The sequence below is a fragment of the Athene noctua genome, chromosome 1, assembly GCF_965140245.1.
Source record: "Athene noctua chromosome 1, bAthNoc1.hap1.1, whole genome shotgun sequence".
NCBI lineage: Eukaryota > Metazoa > Chordata > Aves > Strigiformes > Strigidae > Athene > Athene noctua.
The window spans coordinates 232,484,863-232,501,189 of record NC_134037.1 but is presented as its reverse complement, the minus strand read 5'-3'; the positions used below and the strand labels follow the sequence as shown (position 1 = coordinate 232,501,189).

General features: G+C 43.2%; 2 protein-coding genes across 10 annotated transcripts in view; both read left to right on the top strand.

Moving 5' to 3' along the window:
- CCDC122 (coiled-coil domain containing 122) overlaps positions 1-16,327 on the top strand; it is a 46,105-nt gene that overhangs the window by 19,658 nt on the left and 10,120 nt on the right. The window lies entirely within an intron of this gene.
- The window catches only part of ENOX1 (ecto-NOX disulfide-thiol exchanger 1), a 380,057-nt gene continuing 373,700 nt past the window's right edge, over positions 9,971-16,327 (top strand). For 7 of the 9 annotated variants that reach the window (XM_074912668.1, XM_074912637.1, XM_074912684.1 and 4 more), the window contains exon 1: positions 9,971-10,022. The gene's annotated coding sequence lies outside the window, so the exon portion shown is untranslated. Of the gene's footprint in view, positions 10,023-10,298; positions 10,816-16,327 lie in introns of those variants that run through there. The other 2 variants (XM_074912622.1, XM_074912605.1) reach the window with 2 other exon arrangements.

Genomic DNA, 16,327 nt, shown 5'->3' with positions numbered 1-16,327 from the left:
TTGTCATAAGCTTCTGTGTGGCCTTCAGTTACCCCCTCTGGAAAGTCCTGATTACATAGGTGGCAATAGTGTTCTCAACCTGTGTTCTGTGATTTTACTTTCCAGAAGCCTCACATTTTAAGGGATCTGTGTCAGTCTTTCCACAGCAACTCCAGTGTTCCCAGTCCTTTCTAGCACAACTTCATACAGAGTTATATTACATGAAATTCTTCAGTGTGTGGTTGCTGCCAAAACTCATACTCCTGAGGGCTATATAAAAATCTTAACTTGGAGTCCGGGAGTGAAGATGGGACTCTGCTGTGAAAGCCACTGACTCTCTTTGCACTTCTGATTGAGGCATGGAGAAATCTACATCTGTGTCAAGATACAGTTTCCGTGATCTCTTGTGCTTTTGGAGTCTAAAAGTACTCTATGAGGCACAGATAAACATGATCTTCATTGATATGAGATGAAGCCAGAGCCCAAAAAGCTGTAACTTGCTCTGATGCAGGTTCCATTTGTAGCAATAAAAGCTCTGATAACATGCATTTCCATATTGTCCGGCTTATCTGTCTCTTACCAGGGGAAGGTTATAATGACAAACACATATTGTATGAGAAGCTGAACATGAATCCTATGGATCTGCATCTGGTGGGGTTGTCTGATGTCTAAGAAGCACTTCCACTCATGCTTTTTCCTGCGAAGGAGCACTAACAGTCATTCTGCTTTTTGTGAAACACTTGACAAAATGGTGTATTTTTGAGACTGTTTCCCTTTTGCCAGATGCTGTGATTATGCTAGTCCCTTTTTCTTAGGAAATAATCTCCAAGCAAATTATCCAGATACATTAAAATCAACAACTGTATCAGTTCCTTTACTCAGTAAGTCATTTGGCTCCAGAAGAGGTGTCAAGATTACTTAATGTACCTAAGAGTAGACCATTGCACAGTTCATGTAGCTTTCTGAGGCATAAGTCAGAGAGTCAAATCTTGCGCCTGGTGTAAATCAGAAAACTATTGAGCTCTGAGAATGAAATTGCCCCATAGCTTCTCTGTCTACTTGTGTATTTCTTCTGTTGGGACTGTTTACATTTTCTTCTTTGTTTAATAGTAGAAACTGGAATGAGTAGAAGGGAAAAAACCAGAATGATTGGCTATATTTTTTTCTAACAGAAAATTAATTGGGAGGAATTGGAGAATTGGAATTTCCCTCTGAGGAGTCTCATCACTGATTTCTCCTATGGGATGGCTGCATCTGGTTCAGCTTAGCTGTATCTGTCTTCAGTATCAACCCTTCATCCAGTTTCACATGTCTGCTGGAACACTGCCTTTTCTGCCTTGTTTGCATCTTGCTATTTTTCTTTCTCCTTCTACTCTTCTTTTATTTTAGGCTTGTTTGCTTTATGGAAACCCCTGTAAATCATTCCAAGATCCGTTGTCAGGAAGTATGCTAGCAACAGTCATGTTGGCTTGATTTCTTTGGTGTTTTAATGCTACTTGCAGTAGCCATACTGTACAATCAAACCCTGACACTGCTCAAAAGCAAAAGAGAGCCAGTAGATGGCACTATTTATTATATTATAGAAGATTCATAACCAAAGCCTGGAAGGTTTTCCCCCCTTAAACCTGGCTGTCAGTAAAACATAAATCAACCCTCCATTTTTAGAGATGTTACTTACAAGCTTAGTAGAGACCTCACTTTATATCCTTTCCCAGGGCTTCCTGGGAAGGTTTCAGTGGCAATGCCTTAAATGGAAAAACATTCTAGAAACAATAATGGAACTAGAGGTCAATAGGATACAGCCCAGGGGAGCTTGCTTCTGTTTTGCTCTTAAAACATACCCTGTTCCTGCTTTACTTTTTTCATTCTATTAAATAACAGATTTGCTTTGAGGCGTATCTTCAAACCCAATAACTTTGGAAAAGATTCAGGCAATGGTCAGTTACAAACACAGTTTAGCTCTTCTGTAATAATGAATAGTACCATTTTCTTACAACATATAGCAGCTGTTATCTAGGGCTCTTGGAGTGCTTTAGAACACTAATGAAGTACGCCTCGCAACACCCCTGACAGATAGGGAATAGAAATTCCCCAGGAACCCTGTTGACCTCAGTGGGTGGTTCTACATGTCTGAAAAAGAGATACTCCTGTGAGTAAAGATTACAGAACCAGGAGTAAACATGTAATATATTTTATGCCACTTCAAGCATTTATTTTTCACAAAAGAAAAAAGGGAAAAGAAAGTAGTTTTGCCTTTCAGGAGTTAGCCTCTGCAGCATTTTTAGTAGGAGATCAGGCTGCTTATTTGTTTGTTAGTTACAAGTTTCCAATTGGTAGTGTATGCACTGTCTGTACTTCAAAGACAGATCTAGTGACTTCAGCGTCATTTACTATTAAAGGTTAAAAGCAATTTCTCTTTCTAATCTCCTGCTGCACAGCCAATGTAATTTTAATACTGTGTGCTGTAGAAAAGGAAAAAAATGCAATACTGAAACGTTTAACAGGATATATTTTTCCATCTTTGTTTTAAGTTATGAAAACTGTCTGCAAAAAGCTAGTAAGTGTTTCCAGTCAATGATAGTTTCCTGGCATCAAAAGATTTAGAAAATGAAACTAAATATCCAGTGGGAAAAAAAAAAAAAAAGAGAAGACAAAGAGAACAACTTGGATTTTCTATATTTATCTGTGTGTTATGTGTATCCGCTTCACTGGGCTGTCAATTTTAATTGGACTGCAACCTACTGTAGTTGGGTTCACACTGGTTCAATTAAAAAATCCTGTTATTACTTTTTTTCCATATTGCCCATAAATAGGAGTATTGTAGGAGTAATAATGTTAACCCCAGTGTCCTGGCAGAACGCCAGCTCAGGTAATTATATTCTGCCTATGGAAATTTCAGTCGCCGTTTCAGCTGAATACATTAGTCTTTATTTTCCATTCCCGATCATCATGTTATATAGCACTGCTGTGTATTGCTAAAGAGCCACCCCAGATGTGGCTGCATTTTAGTGACTGCTGAACTAAGGAGGAAAAAACCCCAGGATCTCTCCTCCTAGTAGAATTCTAGACTATTTACACTGAAGTGCAGTGCTGGGAGTGAGAGTTGCTTGAATGAAGGATTACATGATGAAAGTATGCACAGAAAGTATAGATGGACTGTACAGATAGCTAATGGTTTGTGGAAACTTTGTATAGTGATGTGGTTATGACAAAGAACAGTGGAAGGATTTTGTAGTCTCACTCAGGAAGATCTTCACAAGCAAGGTAGAGACTTTGACTTAAAGAATGGTATAGCTTGGAAAAATAATCCTTTAACAGCCTATCTGATAGGCGACTATTTGTCGCCTAAGGCAAAAAGAAGAGGGGTAGTTGCTGAAAAGAATGGTGATAGTGCCTTCAGAGAAGAGTGGCTGGAAATGGTAATTTTGTACATCATTTTCCGCATAGCTGTTATTATGAATGCTCTTTTTTTTTAAAAAAAAAGACACACACCCCTCCCCCCCAAAAAGAAAATTAAAAAAAATAGGGACTAGTCTATTGGAATGGGTTCTTCCAGAATATTTACTTTTTGTCTGTTTTGAAAATTGCCCATGGTGTTTTTGAAAAAACATGGCTACAAAATAATCAGTAGCAGCTTAACTCAGCATTTATTGATATTAACATGAGACAGGTTGAGCAAATCTGTGCTTTCAGTGCGCCCTCCTCCCTCCCCAAAATGGAGCAATAATATCTGGATAGGCCATGTAAGAGTTAAGAATAAGGAATATGCTCGCTTTGCGCAACTTCTAAATAGAAATGAAACTTGTGTTACGAAATGAGCAGAATAGGAATAAAGTATAACGGGCATTGAGAAAATCAGCAGCAATGAGACAGCATAAAGGTCAAAACACCTATCTTTTCCTTCAAAACACTTCTCTCTCAGGGAGGTGTGTGCAGACTCAAATGAGGGAGAGGTATCTAATTCTCACAGACTTTTGATGATGATTTGGCATCTACCCATCACTCGTGCCTTGGGGACATCTCCAGGTTAAAAACATTGTTAGCTTTTGCTTCATTAAGGTGGAAACTGAAAGGGATATTTAGAATTTGCCAATCTGCTATTTAGCTTGTATTATCCACACTGTCTCTCTATCTGTGTTTACTGAGCATATGTAAGTGTTGCCTTGTAAACCATCTTCATATTTTCTCCTTTGGGATTATATAAAGACCTCTTTCAGCAGACTGTTTCTTATCTAAGTGATTATTTTGATGAGCTTGCTTGAGTTAACCAGTGTTTCAGTGGAACTGGCCACATGGCAGAGAATCACCTACATGACCAAGGATGCAAGGTTTGGCTCAAATCCTTGGCTTCTGATATGTGGTTGTTTAAAATTGTCCCAAATTTTATTTTTCAGATTTAGGGGGGAAGCACAGTTGTTTTCATTTTCTGATGGTGATTGGAAGATGAAAGACGAGCTTCAGGGCTGGTGACAGTTCTCAGGACTGACAGCATTAGTTTATGTATCCAATCATACAGTAATGATGTAATCCTTTAGCATAGGGTACAGGGGGAGCTGTCAGGTCTGTAGCAATCCAATTAAGTTACATGGTTTCTAAAGCTAGACGATTTGAGGAAGCTTAAAACAGAGTTAACACTGTGCTGGCTCAACGGCTGTGTCAATTATCTGGTTGGATGTGCTTGTAGCTCTGGCTGCTGAAGCATGTGGACATTTTTTTTTTCTTTTTTTCCCCTAGAGCAAGACCAAGGAGAACACATCTAACAGTTAATTATTACTTAGCTTTATTATTATTTATTAAATGAGAATCCTTATATATATATGAAAGAGATGGTCATATCACTTGGGAAAAAATCCCACCAGAGCAAATAAATCAATTTTTCAGGCTTTTTGCTGAAACTGAAATATTAAAGTTCCTTTATAGTAGCTGAAGTGGTATTAATCTGCTTGGAGGTCATTGTTTGACCTTTGCTGGGGGAATCCTATGTTGTTCTTGTCAAAGTCTTTTCCTTTTAACCTTTAGTTTCAGATATCCGCCTGCATTTCTGTTTGTGCTATTCCCATTACCTTTGTATCTGAAATGCATGAGACAGAGAAGGAAAGCAGCTCTGCAGCATACCTATCTTTTTTTACAACTTCTCTCTTTGTGGCAAGTTAATCAAAAGCCCTGTGTGAAGTCTCCTCTGAGCTCAGCCCTCCATCCTTCCAAGGCATCCAGGGACTTGCAGTCAGGTTACCCTATCATGAGTTTACTGCAGGTTCCTTACAGGTACATGTCCTTCACTCTTTGTTTAGTAATTTGTACAAGGAGCTGCCTTACATGCTTTGTGGGAAACACAGGCATGATTACCTTACTTCTCAGAACTCTGCTTCTTTTTAGTCAGAGGGGCTGTCCACCACCCAGAGCCTGAGGAAAGAAAAGGGTCATTCATTGTACACTAACAGCACCTAGTCTTCTACCTGGAAATTAGAGTCCATGTCCAGTCCTCCAAAAATACTCTGCTGCCAATCCCAAGAAGCAAAATCACAGCTGTGACAAGATCAATGATAAAATTAATACTGATTTCACCAGGACCATGATTTCAGCCCAGATACATAGATCTAAGAAATTACCAGCTTGATCTCATCTGCCACTTCAGAGAGGGAAGCAGGAGAGCTGGCTGCATCTGTACAGGAGCAAAGACAACACAGCTTGTCACGTGCGTTGTTTCAGGAAAGGTGAATTGCAAGAATGAAGGAAAATTTATGAACTAAAAGCCAAAGAGGGAGGAACAATGTGGCTAGACATCCACTTTGGAGATCCCCAAGTCCAACCCAACTCTACAAAGGTTCCCCAGAATTTAACACTACCAGAGTTGATAGAACTTTTTAATTTTTATACAATGTAATGGAGAACACATCTTACTCTTATATGCCATATTGGACTCTTGATGGAAAAATCAATTTTTGTCTCAGCAGTTGAATTGGCATGAGCATTCCCATCAGCTCATGTCTTGCAGAAAATGTCCCGCTAAGTTCAGTGGTTAGCTAAGTCTGTCCTTCTGTGAAGAACATGTCAATATTGTCAGTTGGTTTTTGCAATGGCTTTTCAAGAGTTGAACCACTGATGTATTCTTGCTCAATTGCTCCATCCACCTTTTTGATATCAAGATATTTAACAATACATATTCATGTATTTCTTCCTAGCATTCTGTTTGCAGGCCAGCAAAACTGATCCATGAAGACAGACACGTGCATGTCTTCCAGTACAGAAATGTCATTCTCAGTACAAATTCAAGTCTTCTGCTGTGAACTTGAGCACATTGTCACATGTAGAAGGCAAGGGTTGAAAAAGAAATGAATAAAAATGGCCCATCTGCAGTCACTGGCAAAACTCCCAAGAGAAAACCAGGAAGAAGAAAGAGAATCAAGAGAATTTTTAAATTCACAATTTCCCCTTTCATCATGTTTCTAATCCCATTTTCTTGGCTTCTTTTTGTCTTGCTTTGAGTTATTTGTCTCTAGCCTGTGCGCTCCTGAGGCTTTATAATGCTTCATCTTAACGGGGAACCTGAAGAGCGTATTTTGCCTGCTAACAAATAACGTGAATTTTTTTCACCAATGAAGCCAATCAGAGGAGGGAGATTACAGTCGATGGAGGAACTGAGATTTGCATATTAACAGTGCAGTTATTGAAGAATAGCTGTCTCGTACTTAGACCAAACTGTGCCCTCTGATTCGCCAATACCGGCTGCCAGCCAATGCCGATGAGGGATTCAAAGGTCAGATGGGTTTGCTGGTTTTCTTTTTTTTTTTTTTAAGAGAGAACCGTACAGTGCTAATATAAATCAGATAGTGAAACCTGTGTGTGGGAAGCCGAGTAAGCAGAGCAAACCTGCTTGGCTCTGGCTCTGTAGTGGCATGGCCACTGTGCCCTCTCGTTGGCTCTGACAAGTCTATCCCTGCATAATGTATCATATTGTGTATATTAATGTTTTGGCTTTACAGTTCTATTTCCATTAGGGGAAGATTGCCTGTGAGCCTCTTAGTGGATAAATAGGAATTTACAGCTTTCAAAAATTCTCTTAAAGCTTGCAAGATCCACAGAAGGAGGAATTACACATGACTATTTTTGAAGCTTTAAAAGGTACAGCGGGCCTAATTGTGCTCTCAGAAGTCTGTACAGCTCCAGTTGAAGTCTTGGGATATAATACATGCTTATGTGACAGCTAAAATGAATCCTTTTATAAATTAAAAACAATTTAAATCCTTCAGTTATTAAAAAAATAGACTGTAAAGTCTTCGGGGTCAAGCCAGCAACTTCCCAAAAGCTATTCAGAATGTAACAAAGTGAGGTCTTGGCTGGAACCAGGCGCTGTAGTGACCTACAAACAGCAAATAAATGCTGAAAGTCTTAGTGAAGATCATGCAAAGAAGGTAACACCTTCTGCAGATTTGTACATATGTGTTTGTTTGCATGCACTTGTCTGGCTAGTTCTGTGGGAGGGAAGGAGGGGACAACCCTAAATTGCTATAATGAAATAACCTCATCAAAAATGTTTTCACGCTTCAGTCAGTTACATTAAACAAGACCATCTTGGCAGAGATACTTTCTTTTACCTCTGTTTTATATCAACCAAGGCTTATGCAACAGTCAAGAAGAGTGTGTTTAATCTGTGTTGTGTTGGGGTGTGTGTGTTTCTAAGTACAACTGCATTCAGCATGAGGAGAGGGAGATGAAGAACCTAATTTAACACAGATAAAGGCTTAACAGACTTAAATACATTCAGACACTGGAGTTTGTGTGGGGTTTTTTTGTTTGGGTGTTTTTTTTTTGTTTTGTTTTGTTTTTTAACTAGTCCTTGATTTCACAAGCTAATTTACACTACAGGTGAAGTATGAGTTGCACATGAACTTCCCCAGAAGTTTTCTGCGTGCCTTTTAAATGGCACTTGCTTAAGAATGAACAGGCTTAGGGCCTGTGCTTTAAAAGACTAAAAAGATGTGTTTTACTGTAAATAATATAGAAGAGGATGCCCAAGTTATAATTGCATCTTATTTTCATCAGGGCTACATTTAACAGAAATGTCTCCAGCAACTTTTCCTTTATTCAGCGATCTGTACTGCCACTGAAAAGCAAAGCAAGGACCAGCCAGGAAATAAGCAATCCACATCCGGACAGCTGGGCCAAGGGCGGCTCCTGCTCCTCAGCAGAGGTAGTCAACACCTAAACCAGTGCATTAATTTCCATGTTTCGTCCTCCACGTGCGTCCTTGTGCTGCTCGGTATAATTTGTGTCAGTATTATTTGTTGTCACTTCTCAAACTGAAGCTGTGACACTAACCCTGCCAGCCAAGGGAAAAAACCTACACACAGAGGCAACACAAGCCGGTATTGTTTAAATCAGATGAGCCCAGTGGTGTGGAAATTGCTTCTGTTGCATAAGTGTGCTTCCTGGTAAACCCCAGCCGATGGGCTGGTGAGCATATATAATTAGCCCAATACCAGCGGATGTAATTCAGTACTGCTCTGGTGAAAGAAGTACTGTGGGAAAAGAGAGGCAGGTGATTTTTCTATCAGATTTTCTTTCTACCACTAGAAATCATAGCTGCCACGTGCAATATTTAATATCTGATGTTAGTTTCCACCTTTCAGCCACAACCACTTTTCACTTACCAACTAATCGTCAACTAGAAGTGTGCTGAAAAGTATTATAAATGGGCATTCAAAGGCTTTCTCCGGCACTAAATCACAACCGTCTCTACGGAGGAAAGGGACTGCTTACAGCAGCCCTGCATGGTAACTCAGGGCGGGAGAGGAACAGGCTTTTCCCATTCCAACACCAGGAAGGGTTCAGATTATCAAGCACCTTTTGTGGGAGCCGAGAAGTGGCCATGAAAGCCTTTGGTAACTCTCTGCTCGGACAAGGCATCGGGCGGCATCTCTGGGAGCAGCGCTTAGTTTGGGGGAAGCGTTTGGTGCCACCAGTCCCCCTGGGCCCAGCACCTTGTCCTGGGAAGAGCTGTCCTTGGCCACCCACCCCATGGCTTCCTGGACGAAAAAGGTGAGGTCAGGTGCTCTTGCCACGCCTGAGGACTGTCTCCTGCCTCGGAGATGAATAAGCAAAAAAATCAGACACCGTAGCAAGGGTTTCCCCTGAGGGGTGCTGGTTTTAGGCCACAGCTAACTGGGAGGTGGAGAACTTATCTCCGCAGAGAAGGCATGCAACTACTTCCCGCGGGAGGGTTTCCAGAGGAAGCACCAACCCCATCGGATGGGGTGCAGCGCCCAGAGCCGCGCAGGGCGCTGTGCACGGCGGCCGGGTGTGTTTGAGGGGAGGCCTCCGGGAAAACTTGCGGCAGGATGCTCTGCCGGGAGCGGTCCCGGCTTGTGGGGCGTCGGCCGTCCCCGCGGCTCTGCAGGGGCCGCTCCCCGCTGCCGACGCCCCAGCCCTCATGCGGAGCGGGGCGCGCTGCCCCCCGGCAGCCGGCGGCGGCGGTGGGGGGGGCTTCAACCGCTTCTTGCGGCCGCAGCGCCCGCCCCAGGGGCCGCACTCGGGACCTTCTCGGCGGGGCCGCTGCCCCCAGGACACCGTGACGCCCCGCGGCTGCTCCCGCCGCCGGGCTGTGCGCTCCCCGCCCTCCTCACCGCCCCTCTCCCCCTTCCTCCTCCTCCTCCTCCTCCGGGAGCCTTGCCTCCCCTGCACACCTGCCTTGCCATTTGTCGGCGGCTTTGCTAGGAGGGGAGAATTTTCCCTCGGTCCCTTGCAGCATCCCTCCCCGGCGCACACACACTCACACACTCGCTCTCACTCACTCACACACACTCACACACGCACAGACCGAGGCACCGCGCTGCCTCTGATCGGCGGCCGCCGCCTCTCCGGCACCCCGCGCCGCCGGCCCCGCGCTCCCCGCCGCCGCGGGGCGTCCTCCGCCTGCTGCAGCGCCGACGGACCCGGCAGCCGCCGGAGGAGGAGGAGGAGGAGGAGGAGGAGGTGGCGGAGGGGGGGGGGCGGGCGGCGGCAGCGGCGGCTCCCGCTGCTCCGCGGCCCCGCACCGGCAGCCGGTAGGTACGGCGGTCCCGCGGCTGCTGACCGCCCCGGGCGGCTCCCGGCGGGGGAGGCCGGGGAGGCGCTGCGGAGGGACGGGGCGGGCGGGGAGGGCGGTGGGAGCAGGGCGAGACGCGCTGCCCCGGCCCCGCCGCAGCCCCGCCGGCGGCGCCCGCCTCGCCCGGCTCCGGCTTCGCTCCCCCGGCGCCGCGGGGCCGCCCCCGGCGCTGCCCGCCGCCCCCCTCGCCCCCCCGGGGCAGCGGCTCTCCCCGTGAGTCAGAAAGTTTGCTCTCCAGGGCGCCCGTTTTTTGTTGTTGTTCGGGGTCCGCCTGTTTAGGGTGGGTTTTTATTTTCCCATTCCCGCTAGCGGGCTATTTATTTATTTATTTTTATTTTCTTCCTTTTTTTTTTTTTTTTTTTTTTTTTTAATTGCAGTTGCTGCTGCAGCGGCGGGGAGGACGGGGCTCCCGCGCCCGCCGTTGCCCTCGCCGGGGAGAGCCGCGCCGCGCCGCGCCGGGCAGCCTCCCCACGGGGCATCCGCGTGGGCAGCGCACCCGCGTGGGCCGCGCACCCAGGGCAGCCGGGGTCGGCCCCGGGGTCGCTCCCGCTTGCAACCCTTGCTCGGCCCCCGAGAGTGAGGTGGCTGCGGCTGCGAGGACTCTGGCGGCCCCCCAGCCGTTTGCACAACAGTTTTTGGTGGCAGCTCGGGAGGTGACTGTCCCATCCCTCTCCTCCTCCCCGTTTCTTGAGCGAGCGCTTTAAAACAGGTTTCAGCGAAGCTGTAGGTGACAGGATCGCGGTGTGCGGCCGGTGAGGGACAGGGGCAGTGCTGGGCACCGTTCTGTAACCGGCATTGTTATGGTAGCGGGTTCCCAGCTGGGGAATAGCCGTGTCCTACCCTGGCGAGGAGTGGGGTTGGTTGTGGGTCGTGTCCATCTCTCGTTGCTTGTGTCTGGGGTGGAAAGAGCTCTCTTGCATTTTACTCTTTTGTTCTTTAATTCTAAACGTGGTTTTCGGTACGGGCTCCTGGTTTCTGAAAGGAAGGTTAGAGACGATAAATCCATCTCTGGGCAGGAGAGACAAGAAGGTCCCAGATACTTCCTCTGAATTGTGTATTTTCTATGTTGCGTGTTGTTACTTTTTTTTTTTTTTTTTAATAACTGGAAGTTTTGCTGTGTCAAAAGCTTTGATGTCTTTTGCAGGGTACCTCATTAATTTTTTTCCGAATTTAAAGTGAGGTGATGAAATACATAGGCATTAATAAATAAGTTGAAAGGACTTTGAGATAGTATATGTTGTACATGGTGTGAAATTGTAGATATACATAAAAGAGTAATAACCACTGCAGGTTTTATTTAAAACCTTTCTTTCTATGGCTTTGTGCCGAACTGTCTTCATCGCTTTCTCAAATTTTAAGTATTGTTGTTTTTTGCTGTTGAGGTCTCATGTCGTGTTGTGGGGATGCCTTGATAGGCACCCACGTTTGTCTGGTTTTAATAGCCTTTTAATCTCTCACTTTACAAAGACTTGCCACACTACTAATATGTGAAGTTTGCTATTGTGGCTTTTAATTTTAGATATCTTTTCCTGATGCTTTTATTTATATATCCATCTATTTGTTTGTTTATTTATGTTGCAACTGAAAGGGGGGGAGGGGAAGGAGGAGAGTAGGGAATTGTTTTTGGCTCTCCTATCTATCCAAATGTGCAAAAAAATGATTACATAAAGAAATTAAGGGACTGAAACAACCCTGAGCTGAATTCCAAGAACAAAAATGACTCTGGCATGTGTGCTCGCCCGCACCAGGCATTCTGCAGCGTGTGGTATTAACTGAACTTGCAGCGTGCGGTTGCTCTCCAGTAGTAAGAGAACAGTTTGTATGCTCGGAAGCAAGGGAGTCTTTGACAAGTTGGCAAAACTATAGATACAGTCGAGGAACGCTGATACACGTGTGGGTGCGTGCGTATATGAATATCACCAGACTGCTTTAAGTTCATTTTTCCTCAGGATAGTTTGTCTTCCTCAACCTGGACTATATACATCTTTCCCCCTGAGTTTTGAGGCATTTTTTACTGTTCCTCTCTGTGTGCCTGTGTTTTAATGTTAGTCTTAATCTCTCTGTAAAATAGAAAATAATCCTGTAATAGATTTAGAAGACTCTATTGCCAGGCAAACCAGGCAATAGATCATGAAATCAGACAATAGTATTTTGTTTCCTAGCAACCCCCTACTGCAAACAGAAAACAACTATGGTGGATGCTTCCACATTATGATAGCTATATATCGAAACCCTCAAGTAGTAGGTACAGAACTACTAATTGTGGAGTGAGGTTTTCTCCTATTTGTTTCAGCTGCTTTGTTAATATTTTCCTTTTGTGAGAAAGGGATTTGCTGGGGTAAGTGCAGTTAAATGGTTAAAATTTCACTCTGCTCTCCTAGCTTGATAACAATGTCTGTTATAATGAAGAGGGCACAAAATTAAGTAGTAGCTGTAGAATTTTTGCCAGTAAGAGCGATTTGAAATACCCTGTTCTTATTGCTGGACTATTTCTAAATCTGTGCTATAACAGACCTTTAAAAATGAGATTTATAATCTCCTGTATCCGGTATGCAATATCTTTTTGGACTTTGTCTTGTTAGCCATCCTTTAGCTTTGTGTTTTAAAACTACATTTGTTAGAATGTATTGAAAGAAAAATCCTCTGCCGCTCACAGGAATGTGAAGTAAAATCCTGAGTGCTGCTTTGCTGTGTTTATGTTCTTGGCACCCAGTTCACCCCTTCAAAAGAACTGGAGCTATCACAGAGCAGCAGGATTGGGTCCTAAGCCATGATCATTCTAAAAGTGCTTTTGATAATGCAGTAATACCTGTAGTTAAAGTGTCTGAGCATTGAAATGGCATCTCGACCCTGGACCAATCTTGGATGCACTTTGTGCACTGCCATCTATCTGAAAAAATCCATTAGTGCAAGCTGTAGATCTAACACGGTGTGGGTACGTACTGCCTGGCGGGCTTCAGCCTTCCAGCAGGTGTTAGTGCTTAGAAGGCTGCTGGAGATGCTGAGCTGCAGTAAGGAAAGGAGGTGAGCAGGCTCAGATGAGTAGTTGTATGCACAATGCAGGAGAGGAGTTTCTGCGCTTTTGTCTCTTTGCCACCTTCCCGTCCTTCATAGGAGAAAGTGGCAAAAAGTTGTTCACAGAGTTTTACATACAAGTTCTTGCTATCCAGCAATATTTACAGCCATCACACTGTAAATAAAAACAGTGGTAGTTTTCCTATTTGTTGCACCAGTGAATCTGTGAAAGTGAAGATATTATTTCCATCTGAGAAACTATGAAATCACAAGAAAAATCTGCTTGTGCAGAAGACGGCAAACCTAATCATGTATGCATTATTCAACAACAGTATTTTTGCTAGGTGTGGTAATGGTGTTCTCCAAGTGACTTTGGGGTTCACACTGTTATTTAACAGATCCAATATGCAGTCATTGCATATTTATTTATAATTGTATACAATTTATTTATATTGTCTGTAGGTATTTTTCTCATTCATCTCAAGTACTGAGGTACAAAAGCATAAAAACATGCCACTTCAATAAAAAGGGTGGGAGTGGAATGGTCAGCAAATATTTAAATTCTGATAAATATCAATGAGCAGCTACTTTCTTGTCTATATTTGAAATGATGCATTTTAGTGCCTTAGCATGTGTAGATGGTTTAGTTTAGAACATGTTAATTGAATTTTGGAAGGCTTTATGGATTGAGAGGATGTAGTCATTTTCCAATTTTTCTTCTCTGTTTCTTTCTCAGATGGCACTCCTCCCAAACCTTGAATTTTACAATTAGGTAGTCCACAGATTAAGCTTGGTATGGCTGCCTAATTGCAGTCCCCACTTAGTCTCTGCCTGTGTTTACCAGACAGCAGAATAAGGGAAGGCAAAGAAAACAAAAAGTACAAACAAAAAACAAGGGGGAGAGAAAGGTCATGAAGTATTCTGTGTGTAAACAATGGAAGACATTTGGAAGTGATTTTAAATACTCTCAATGAAATTCCCATTATGCCAACTGCATTTGTTGTTGGTGATGAATGTAAAATCTTACATCTGCTGTCATGTGGGTTGGCGACTGATGGAAATAGTCAACCCATGACCAAAACCAAAGACTAGTACCTTCTTCCCCATTCTCCCCCTAAAAATCTTTCATGGAATGGTGAGTTAAGTCCATTGCATATAAAGGCATTTGGTAGATAGGAATTAAGAAATGGACAGCTTTGTTCTCTCTGTCTAACTATGCAATGACAGTCACGGCTAGTGAGCTACCAGGGAATGTGCTATATATCTTTGTGAGATACATGTGCCTTTTCAAATTTTTCACAGGGCTTTTTTTTTTTTTTTTTTTTTTTTTAGAGGCTACTGCAGTAATGAAAATATAGAGTTACTTCCTGCACATTTAAATCCTATAGGCTTAATGATTACTGTATTGTTGCATATTTACTTAGGTATTTATTTCCTTATTTTAAGAAAGGAACAAAAACATGATGTCAGTTTTGGGCTCTCTTGAAGCTTCATTTTTAAATCTTGTAACATAAAAGCATTGAGCTGTCAATTCTTGCCAAATATGGAAAATAAACCATCCAAGTGATTACAGAAACTGAGGATTTGGTTCAGCAAAACACTGACTTGCATACCTAACTTTTTAAAATGCATGCTTAAGCTCATCTCTGCTTGCCGTTGATCAACTGGATTTAAGCATGTGCTTACAGTTAGGCATGTAATTAAATGCTTTGTTGAATAGGGGCCTTGAGCAAAACCTGTAACCTTTGAAACTAACGTCTTTGCTTTGCAGTAAACAGCACTTCAGGAGAATTCCTACAGGATAGTAGAGTGAAGGGAACAAATTTGGGGAAAAGGCAAGTCCATGAAGCAAGGAGTATCAAACTGGGAAGTTACTGACAGGTAATAGTGATGTCAGAAGGGATCTAGAATTAAGATCCAGCCGGAAGTAATACATGAGTCTGCAGCGTGACTTGATTACAGACAGAATGGTTTTTGCTTGAGCTGACAAGAAAAAGGTACCATGTCCACGAACAAAGAGGTGGGATTCCCTTTCTGTAAGAATTTGCCATGAACGCATCTGAAAACTCTGAATATCGTATCAACAGGAAGGTGTTGGCAATTTCAGTGAAGTTCAAAGAAGAGCAACAAAATACATGAGGGTGTGGAGGAACTAGTTTGAAGGAAAATATTAAAAAATAGACATATTTCTAGGCTGGTACTGAATATGGGGGGACAGGTTAACTACATGTAGATATTTGAACTGCATTGTAGTCAAAGGAATCTGTTTTTTTTTTTTATGTGAGAGATACCTAGAACTAAATGGAGAAATTGAAGAAATAAGTTTAGGATTAATTCTGGACAAAAAATTAATGACAGAAAAATGTATTGGAGCCTATATTAGTCCAGGTATAGTGAGAGCCCATGACTCTTCAGATGTTTAAAGTAAGAGTAGGTAGGTCACTGAAGGAGGCAATTCTGCATTTTCAAGGAGATGGAGTACAAGATCTAACAGCCCTTCATGTCTCTGTTTTGTTCTAGTTTCAGATAAAGGTTACAAGAGAAACTAGGTCAGATACTGGGCCAACCATCCTTGACTTGATTTTTCTCAAACCGAAATGTTTGTACTTTGGCCAGGCAGTTCCAGTGCCAAGACAGTTGGGTCTTGCGATTTAAAAATGCCTGACTTGGAACAGGGTCATCATATGAACCAATGAGTCCATGGTGGGATGGTGAATGTGCAAGGATTGGCCACAGTAGATTTTTTAGTCAACCAGCTCTGGTTTATTCATTTGTTTGATTTCCCTTTTGAAAACAATGATTATCATGGTGTGTAGAGGGCACAGAGGTGACAGCTTCTTGTTTGTTGACCGTTTCTGCAGCATTTGCTTTGGTCATCTAAAAAAGCTTACTGCCATCAGGTATCAATGATGGATAGCAGGTTCTACTGCTTCCTTCCTGTCCCCCCATCATGATGCCCTGATCTCATAACAGCTGTCTCCTGTGATCTGGCTAGTCTGCAGTGCAAGTCCTGATGACTACAGCCGTCAGTGGTGTGTTTTCTGGAAGAGGCTAGGAGAGGAGGAGAGACATATGGATAATCTTTCCCAGCGTGCATTGGTTTAAATGTCTCACTTATGCATATAGACTGGAAGAAGACTTAGCCAGGCAAGGTGCAGGTTCAAGGTCTAATGGCAGTTTTCTTGAGGAGCCCTTGGCTGGAATGATGTTATTGCACTGGTTTCTTGTAATTCATTTTACTCGAAGCAA